We start from the raw sequence: 10,852 nt of genomic DNA, 5'->3' as shown, positions 1-10,852 counted from the left end.
TTTGATTCATTTCCTCCATCTTGGGCAGGAAGGGCTCGCTAGAATTTTTGCACATACGTCTTTCTCTTATTGTTGACTTGTAAATTTAGTCTAAGAAAGCTAGGAAGCTTTGGTCACAGTGTCCTCTCCTATCTGTTTGCCTGTTTGAAGAGGTCATTGACCACAATGAATCTGAAGATTGAACCAAGGGGATTCTGCCCGCTGTGTCCAGGGACCGTGGGAGTAACCTAAGAGTAGCTTCAGATAGGACAGACTACATTCCTCCTTCAGAACAATTTCGAAGAACTTCAGCAAGAGAGAATGAAAGAAGGTTATTTATTAGGGATTTTATATTCCCTAAAATGGTAGCTAAGTTTTTTTCATGATTACTAATGTCATGAGAATGATAATGATGTTATTCTGAAGGAATATCATGTCGTTCCAATAGTATGTCTTGTATCTTTCATTTTAGTCAATACTTTGACTTGCCAGAAGATCAGACCTCGTAGGCCTTGCTTATTCCTTCCAGACAAAGGTCCTATAACCTAATAAACTATATATCAAATCAGTTTTTAATGCACTGATTTTTTTCATGGCTGAATTTGAGTCCTGAAAAATACAACTAATAGTGACTGCCTTTTGCTCCTCTCTGTGACAGCATACTTAGAGGAGGACTTAGCCCTGATGAAGAAACATTATTTAGCAAATAATCGGATCAATTTCTTTTATATTCCTGGCAATTACATGTTAAGAGCCTACCTCAGTGTTACGTCACCTACATAGTGCAGGGTCCTTGGCAGGAGATTAAGTTTTGAACCAAAGATCCAATTTCATGGAAATAAAAAGTGTTACCTAAGTGCATTAAATAGGTCTTTAGTAGAGTAGTTAATACCAATTAAATGCTGGGCTGTCTGGATCATGAATTATCCATTCAGATATGATTTTGGTTTTCTTCTTTAAATAATTCAGGTTTTTTAGAAGCTGGGTCATCCTAATTTCTTTTGGCCCTACGGTCTTGAAATTTCCTGTGATTTAGGAAGCAGTGATGGGAAATGCCATGCTGGGTCAGCAGTTTATATAAAATAGGGGTTTGGACATGTCAGGTACTTTTATATTTGATCAACTATGAGGACAAGCCCAAGGAATGTACTTAGTAAAGTTATTTTAAATAAAAGTAATACAAAATTGACTTAGCTTCAGTCTTGACTCTTTTGAATGGCATGAAAAGAATACTGGTTAGCCAGGTGGTTAGAGACTGTTGTCAAAACAGAATGGAAGTAAATAGTTCTTTTCAAGATGAAGCTGGTTATAGTTGACCTCTTGGCTTAATATATGCTGGTTTATGTTTAAGACCCAGTCTGGCTTCAGATCGACTCTACTCCCATCCAAAAGTGATTTTTTAATATGTTGCTGTCTTTCCTTGTTGATAGGTTAGATCCTTTGAGATCCTGGACTTACTGTGGCTTATCTTCTTTACATTTGCAAGGCCAAGGTCAGAGGTTCGAGTCCTGAGGTAGTGCAGTTGGTAAGATGACTCTGCATACTCAGAGAATAGCTCTATGCCAGGCCTGTGCTATGTGCCCTCACATGTTTATTCTTTGCAGCTTTGAGACAGCTCTTCCTCTTTTCAGATGAGGGAACGGACTCAGAGCAATTAGATGGCTTGTCAGACGTTACACGGTGAAGGAGTGGCACACTCAAGACTTCCAGCTCCTCAGTATTTGCTGTCTTTGGTGTCTCCTTCCTGCGGAGGAGATGCCAGACAAAAGCAGGAATGAGTCGAGTTGGAAGAGGGGAATCTTGAAGTGCTTGCCGCCTGATACCTTTACATGAGGTTTGGGTTATCAACAAGGGTCTCATGCCCAGCATCCTAAAGGAATGTCAGTTATTCAGTAGAAACCACATGAGCAGAAAACATCAATGTCACAGTTGAATTCTCCCTTGTCTTTGCAATGGGATCTTTGCTGCTTGCCTCCCAGGATCGTGGAGGAAGTATGGGCCACATTGGCCTCCCGGCTAACCCTGGGCATGAGCTGTATGGAGCGTGCCATTCCCCATAGAGCAGAGTTAAGCATTGTGGACCATCTGGAAGAAAAACAGATTGGGACTTCCTGGGTGTGGTTTGGAGGCCTCCCAGCAGGCCACAGTGCATGGGGACATTTGGACAGCATCCAAGCTGCTGCTCTCATGTCCCTATGTTGATGCCCTCTGAGGGGAGGAAAGAAAACTTTTTTTTTTTTAATACACCTAACTTTCCAGTTTGGGCTTAAGGCTGAGATGTCCGTGTGGTTCTATTACTGACGATTCTCCATGTGATACATGGAAACCAAGGGAGGAGGCTAGGCAAGGCTCTGTCATCTTAGGGAATTCTTGTCATCACCTCTAAGTGACATTGAGTGGAGATTTAGAAACATTTTTAATTCTCCAAAGCACTTGGACAGTCTCTTATCTAATCATTTTAACGTGGCTTGTAGAAGGATGTCATTTTAATTTCTTTAAACACACAGCTCTTTTGCTTACTTAAATACCCTGAAAGACTATGAGTGTTGAAAAAGCACCAGATTTCTTTCTTGAATTCTGTTTGTTTGACCTTTGATAAACTTAGTACTTAGAAAAGTCAGCTTTTTTGGAAGAAGTTGCTGCTCGTGCTGCTAAGTGCTGAGATTTTTCAGAAATTTTAGAAGACCGTTCTGCGATTCCTTTTTTTTTTTTTTTGCGGTACGAAGGCCTCTCACCGCTGTGGCCTCTCCCGTTGTGGAGCGCAGGCTCAGCGGCCATGGCTCACGGGCCCAGCCGCTCCGCGGCACGTGGGATCCTCCCAGACCGGGGCGCGAACCCGGTTCCCCTGCATCGGCAGGCGGACTCTCAACCACTGCGCCACCAGGGAAGCCCTGCAATTCTTTTTTTAAGGTTAGAGAAACATCTCAGATAGGGAATGGGAGTTGTGTTTTATTGTCACAATTTTGCATACAGATTTAAGATCAGTTGTGGAACAAAATTCATTATTTACATTGGGTTATTAAAAATTAATTCAACAGGTAGTCTTTGTTCTGTGCCTATTTCTTGGAGGAAAAACGGCATATCCCTTATGATGGATCCGTCATAAGGTAGAAGATTTGGGACTTCATTTATCATTTGTAATGGGAGTTAAATGGGAATGGCGTCTGGCTGTGGTAGGCCTGTTTCCAATAGAGCTTTGGGAGCAGCCCAAGTTCATGGCAGATCTCAAGATAAGCTATTGAGGGTGGGGTGGGGGTTTGGATGGGGGTGGGTTCCTAGCGGCCAAGGGCTGGCTGCTTGCTGCCAGCTTCCTTCATCCTCAACCCAGTTTAAGCATTTGCTAACTCTCTGGATTTTGAAAAATTCACTGGGACAAGGTTACCTGCCATAAAAATGCTGAGAAGTAGGAATCCCCCTAGAGTGTTTTCCAAAGACCTATTATTTTTCTGAAAAGGTAACAAATGCACATGGGGGTGGGGACGGAAAGCAAACAGTTTGAAAAAGGTATAGAGGGAAAAAAATGTCTCTCTCCACCAGAATCAGCCCCTCCACCAGTTTCTTCTGTATCCCTGGAGGGTGACGCCTGTCCTGGAAGGTCAGCACCTCCTGAAAAGCCCTCCTCCTCCCGCAGGATTGGCACGTTTGCTTGGTCATTTCCTCCTATTTTTATGCTTATTCATCCTGTGGCCTATGTTCTCCTTGACATGCAGATTTTTTTTTCCATCCTCCTGTGGGAAGAGATAACATTCTCAGGACTTAATTCTCATCTGATAAATTTTATTTTTAACCAACCTCTACATCCTTTCTTCTTTGCTTCTTATTTTCATGAGCCCCCTGCACTTCTTGGCCTTTTCTGGCTTTCTCAGAAGGTGGGAGCAAAATGTCTGGGTACAATGTATTGCACCAAAGTTTTTTGGCTTAGCTACCAACGTCAGGGAAACTTTTCCTCGGCACAGGGTCCTGTTTTCAACGGGACAATCCACTTTTACCTCCTGCTTCCTCTCTGGGCTGTCTGTAAATTAATTTCCTTTTGTCAGTAAATTAGTATGATCTTGATGAAGGAAACATGCTTTAAAAAACAGGACAGGGCTTTCCTGGTGGCGCAGTGGTTAAGAATCTGCCTGCCAATGCAGGGGACCCGGTTTCGAGCCCTGGTCTGGGAAGATCCCACATGCCGTGGAGCAACTAAGCCCGTGCGCCGCAACTACCGAGCCTGCTCTCTAGAGCCCGCGAGCCACAACTACTGAGCTCACGTGTCACAACTACTGAAGCCCGCGTGCCACAACTACTGAAGCCCGGGCGCCTAGAGCCCGCGTACCACAGCTTCTGGGGCCTGTGAGCCTAGAGCCCGTGCTCCGCAACAGGAGAGGCCACCGCAATGAGAAGCCCGTGCACCACAAAGAAGAGTAGCCCCAGCTCGCCGCAACTAGAGAAAGCCCGCGCGCAGCAACGAAGACCCAACGCAGCCAAAAATAAATAATAAAATAAATAAATCTATAAAAAAGAAAAAAAAAACAAGGCAGCTGTGACTTGCAGTGATTAGCGTGGAGTCTCCCATCGGTAGTGGCCTTGCAGCCACCTAAGGCTTCCACAGTGTTATAAAGCCATGACTTGACAGGGTGATTCTTGGATTGAGATGAATGAAAGCAGCTAGTGTCCACCCAATTGAAGGGAAAGGTTTTTTTTGGCTTGGTTTGTTTTTTTGTCCTGAGCCCTCTGACTGAGGCTTTCCCAGACAAGTGTGTTAGCAGTAACTGTGACCTTAGCTACGTAAGCATATATACATTCTTTTTCTTCTTTTTGACTTTTGACCCCCGTCCCCAGATATGACTAAATATGGTTATGGCTAAAAGTTTTCCAACTAACACTAGGGGGAAGTGGAAGTTTTGAACCTGGGGAGGGCAGTGGAGTTTGCGTTCCCCAGAGAGGGTTGTGCATGGGAATGCTGTTCCAGACTTGAACTTCATGGCCTCCAACTGCATTTTGTTCTCCATGGACCACTTGTCTCTCAAGTATCTCTTGGCTCTGTTGTGCATTATGTATACGGTCACTATGCTTTCCCTATAACACTGTAATAGGCACTTGGAAACAAAAGCTAAAAAAAAAACCCAAAAGGTCTGTGATGTAGCTTCACAGGTTGGAAGACAATTATCAAAGGACTTAAGAATACTACTAATAAAATGTGACCACTTAATCACGGAATACCAGCCAGGGTCCCAGGAAGATATGGATGTCACCTACAAATTAGGGTAATTGGAGGAGAATTAAATAAAAGGACTTCTCACCAAGGTGGGGAGCAGGTAGGGAAACCATAAGAGACAGCACAGTACCCAACATTCCAAAGGAGGTGATACCACCCCAGGCACCAAGGCTTGCAGGAAGGAAAGGGAAGGAAACAGTAACCAGAAACAGAGAGGCTCCCTGACAGGAGCTGAGACCTTTGCTGAAGGAACCCAGCCGGCCCATGGGACCCTGCAAGAAGGGAGCCGGGGTAGTAAACATCCCACCCTCTTGCTTTTCCCTCGTCAGAACTGCTGGAGTGCACTCTTGGCTAAGCATATCTAGAAGCCACCAGTCAACTGCCCACTGACAGAGACACAGGTCAGGTCAGGCTTTTGTGGCTCAGAACAGGGACATAACAGTAGAGAGTGTGGAGAGGCAAAATGAAGAGATCAACACAATAGTACCCGGAGTTCTACATGATCCAGCCCCACCTCCCCCCTCACAGCCTATCTCTCACTACACTAGCATTTTTCTGTTTTTCAAACAAGTCAAGTTTGTCTCTGCCTCAGGGCCTTTGCACTTGTTCCTTCTGCCTAGAGTGGTCTGCTCCCACCGTTTTGTGTGGATGATGATGGGTCATTTAGATCCTGGTTCCCTAAAGAGGATCTCCACTCTTAGTGTTCCTCCACCTCACCTTCCAGTCATTCTATCTCATGGTCTAGTTTTATTTTTACATTTAAGAGAGTAACGGAACAGTTTTATGTAAAAATGTCAATCTTTACTGGAAGTTGTATTCTTTGCAACTGTTTAAGCTTAAGATGAAAACCAGATATCAGCTTTCAAATATGCAGGGGGTACTTATTTTTCTGAATTTCTCTGGAGAGATCACATCTCTCCCCAAGGGCCGTTTGAAGGAGTGAGTTGCCCTCCTCCTCTACTGGGAGGCTGTGTGCTTGTGCTTTTTACCATGGCCACCAGCACTATATTTCTTTATTTACAGGCACCTACAAAATCTCCCCCAAGAGCTTCAGAGCGAGATTTTCTCCCTTCTCTGATGGCCACATCCTTACTCATGCTAACTCATGTGCATGCAGAGCAACCAAAATTTGAAGTGACTTTTTTAGCTCCACCTGCGGATTTGGTTTGCATGCCAGACCAGGGGCGATTCCCTTGTCTTTCCTAAGGGCCTCACTCCACTCCTCTCTGGCCCCATCGAACAGGGAGTGAGGCTTGCAGAGCCAAGCCTGGATGGGAGCAATTTGAAGACTGTGCCATCCTGATAATTTACAGTGAGCTTTTAAGACGTTATTTCATTTGGGGAAGGGCGTGAAGCCATTCTCGATGGCCTCCCTCCAACTCCCATGACTCGCCTGACTTCGGCTGGCAACCGGCACACACCTGCTGGCGTCTGAAAGGGCAGACCTCCCTTCTGACGAGTGGGACCTCGGCCACACAACTGTCAAGAATTTTCAGGGCCACCCCTGCTTTTGAGGGCAGATTCATCAGTGTGGTCTGGAGGCCGGGATTTTGTTCCAAGTTCTGTTGCTAATTGAGGGCCCCCATGCTCATCTGCTAGGAAGTGCTCTTGTGGGGCCTGGATTCCAGAGGAAATGTCGTGGGCGTCCAAGAACAGCCCACAAACAGGGCAAGGCTCACTGGACTAGCACAGGAGCCATGAGAGCAGTCAGGAGTGAGGAAACTCTCTCTCTCTCTCTCTCTCTCTCTCTCTCTCTCTCTCTCTCTTTCTTTCTCTCTTCCACTCTCTCTCAGCTGAAGAGTTTCCTGACACCCTAGTTATACAACTTTCCTGCTATGTGACTTTCCACTTATGGAACATTCCAGCTGCTTTCAGTTTTCCAATTCCCAAGGAAAGAATATGATTTGCAAAGCTCATCTTTTGAGGCCAGACCAGAAATCTGGACTGACTGCCCTGGGGGCAGGTGTTCACTAGGGTTATGGATGGAGAGGATGGGGTAGAATCCCTATAGAGCTGCTTAGGGCTGTTTCTCTCAGAAGGGGCACTGGGCAGGGCAGGCCCCTCCAGATCACACAGAGCCATGTGGGCTCTTTCGGGTTTTGTGAAAAACAAGTGAAGTAATTCCAGCTGACACTTAAACAAAAGGTGAAAGCTATGTTTTACTAAAAATATACCAAAATGGTGGTAGGCTGTTGATTGGCCTCTTCACAGGTGCACTGACTTGTGAAGCAGATTCGACATTTGCCATCCAGGCTCTGAGAGCCAGGGCGGCAGGAACCAGGGTTCAGTCAGGCCAAGGAGGAGAGGCCGGGCTCGGGGAGCGTGGAGGAGGGGTGCAGGTGTGGCGTCTGCTAGGTGGCAGCAGCTGGAGGCACTTCTCCTCATTTTACAACGTCCCCCAAGGGGGGCTCTGCCTCCTGCTTCACTTGACTCATTGGGAAGAGAGAAGCGGTGGGTGAGTAACGGCTGACCCTGCCTGAGCACTTAGAGCTGGACAAGTTAGATCACATCTCTAAACCCACAAAGGAGCCTGGTCTTGGGGGTGACCTAGACAAATGAAAGTCACAATATTCTGAAGTTTCATCCTCACGGAGAATAGCCACAGCACGGTCATTTCTTTCCCTATTAGATTACGTCTAGCTGCTTCTTAAAAAAAAAGACTCTGTGTTTACTGTGGGTCCCAGTATTATTTGCCCTGAACCCCAGCCACGTGTTTCTCCTGCTCCCATTAGTGTGCGTGCAGGTGAGGGAGCCATAAACAGGTATTTGGAGGCTGCGTTAGCCACGCCCCGCCATCTCTTAAAGGAGCAGCGTCCGTGACCTTTAACCACCCGTAAGGGCTGAGTTCCTTCACAGCTGCTGTTCCTTTTCTAAACAAACAGCCAAGCTCGGGCTTGGAGGCATCCTTAAAGATCAGCTGATCCTCCCTCAGAAGCTTGGATTTCTCCCCGCACATCACCAGTTCTGCCTTTTTTTCCTGCAAAACCACTGTCACCACGCTTGAGCCAGACTCAGTGTCCACTGCCCACAGGGTAGGAAGTGTGGTTCTACACTCGCCCAAGGTCTGGGCCCACGACTAGTTCTTACTGTAGTGTTTCCAAGCTCGGAAAACGTACCGCTCTGAGATCAGGGAAGGAGACTCTAGCTACAAAGGTGAGCCACTCGGGTTTGACATTCTTGGGTCAATGGTGTTGCTTTTGGGGTGAAAAAAACAGCACAAATGGGCAGGGAATGCTGTCAGCCCCTTTGGGAATGAGGGTTCAGGGCACTGTACCAGGTAAAGAGCCCCCGCAGCCGTGGGACTGGTTGAAGGAAAAGGAGGTGCCATGGACAGCAAGTAAGTTAGATGGTTACCAATTTACTACCTCTCAGCTCCACCCCACCCTTCATTGCCTTGATAATGGAGCCGGACTCTCTGCCATCCGGAACAGTGCTAAATTTGTCAGTAGAGGGTGCTGGAGGGACATTGTAGGAGGAAAGGAGTGCCTTCCAGTTTTCAGCGTGCCCCATGGTTGCCAGCGTTAAGTGTAGGACACTGAGTGGTGCTCGCCCTCTAGCAAGTTGTAATGCTAGTCCCCAGCCCGTGTGCTCTGCCTGGGACACCTGACCGCCAGCCTCAGCTCACGCATTTTGGACCAGCTTTGGCCCCGGGCATCTAGAGCTTCTCCACCATGCAGTGGGCTGCAGCCTTGTCTCTGGAAGGAGATCTGAATCTCAGCCTAGGAAAGTTTGTTCTTTCCTTGGCTATTCTTCCTCAGTCCTAAGGTATTCTTTCTTTATTAGTGTGTACTCCCTGTAAATAGTTCTTTATATTAACCATCCCCATATGGTTGCAAATGTTCATATTCCTATGCAGTTTCTGTCTCTGTCTGGACCCTGACTATCAAAGAATTGATAGCGGAATTGGTCCCAGTAGATAGATGTCCCCCTCCCCGCTCCAACCACACACACAAATAGTATCGGGGGATTTGTCTGGGCTTAAGTGCAGTGCTCAGCTCCTTGCCAGTGGGAAATGGGCTGCTGGTAATGTAGCGGCACCACAGTTAATCAGGCTATCACCTGTCGTTCGTTATGATGCAATATCAGTGGAAGCAAATGCCTTGGAATCCCAAGCAACTGCTGGACTGACTGTGAATGGCAGTCATGATAACAACGAGGACTGCGATGTGGGGTGGGTTGTCCTGAGGGTACTAGAGTATTTACGGAGAGAAAACGACAAGGTCAGGTCCTTTAACTCTCAGCTCAAGTCATGGTCTGACTATAGAATGTCACAGAGCTTCTCTTAAGCCCTTACAAGGATTATTTCTTATAGCCACAGGGCTGATAATCGCTGAAATGTTATACAAAATTTAATTGTGTGGGTTGTTGAATTTTGATTGCTAAATTCACAGTGATGCCAAGTTTCTTATGTTAAAGTTTAGGGCATTGACTAGGAAAGAATGGGATTCTGAAACTTGGAAGAGAAACATCTTGTTAGATTCTGATAAAACTAACAGTCTTGAAACCCCAAGTCACCCCAGGATTCCCTCGCCAGTGGAACTATCTTGCCCTCTGGTATCTGAAGAGATTAGCCTTCCTTTGCTTGAAAACCCCATGCTAACCTCATCTAGGGCAGATGCTTTGAAAGGGGATGCTTGTTCTCCTCAAGACCCACCAAAACCAGCCCTTGTTACCATTAGCCCTGTAACTAGGGTCAATTCTCTGCATGCTCCAGGGATAGGGATATACCAACATCTGGCAAGAAACAGATTACACACTACACACACTGTAAGACTTTGCTAATCTATCAGGAGAAACCTGCAGAATATATAGGAGTGGATTTTAAGGGTGTTAGACCTACTGTGGTTATGGATTTTCCTCTTCTTATATTTTTACAAAGCTTTTTGCTTTATGTACTTTGAAATTCTGGGGATAATGGACAACTGTTTGTCACTCTTATGATTTCTGTGGACTGTAATTTTTTTTTAATAAAAACATCCCTCATTGTTGTCTCTTAGCAATTATTTCCTTGTACGCTCTTTTGTCAGATTAATACTATGCTACACATTTTCTTTTAGTTAGCATTTTCTGATATGTTTTTTTCATCCCTTTATGTTCAATTTTTTGCTGTCATTTTATTTTAGGAGTATCTCTTGTAAATAGCTCATAGCCATAGCTTTGCTTCCCCTCATGCAAGGCATCTGTTACTGTCACGTGTTGGATTGACATGTTGTTTTACCATGCTTCTTGTTTTTTCTTTGTTTTGTTCCTTTCCTGTTTATGATCAATTTCTTGTTTGCTTTTGTTCTTGTTTTTTACTCTGGTGGTTTAGAAACAATAAAATGTTTTTCTACTAGCTAACCTTAAATTTTTGATGTGTATATAAATATTTTTCTACGTTCTAAAGTTAACCAGAATCTATAGCTTCCTCTTGCACAAAATAATGTTTGCATGCTTTCACCTCCTCCTTCCTCTATTCCATCTGTCTCTCATATTAAGATAATCTCATAATATTTCTAAGATTATTATTTTTCCCTGTAATAAAGAGTTTCTGGAGAATTTCTTTTTCATTTTTGTTTAATTGATTTTTTTTGAATTTTATTTTATTTTTTTATACAGCAGGTTCTTATTAGTTATCCATTTTATACATATTAGTGTATATATGTCAATCCCAGTCTCCCAATTCATCCCACC

Source organism: Physeter macrocephalus, chromosome 11 (genome assembly GCF_002837175.3).
Source record: "Physeter macrocephalus isolate SW-GA chromosome 11, ASM283717v5, whole genome shotgun sequence".
Taxonomy (NCBI): domain Eukaryota; kingdom Metazoa; phylum Chordata; class Mammalia; order Artiodactyla; family Physeteridae; genus Physeter; species Physeter macrocephalus.
Note: the sequence above shows the minus strand (reverse complement) of the source record.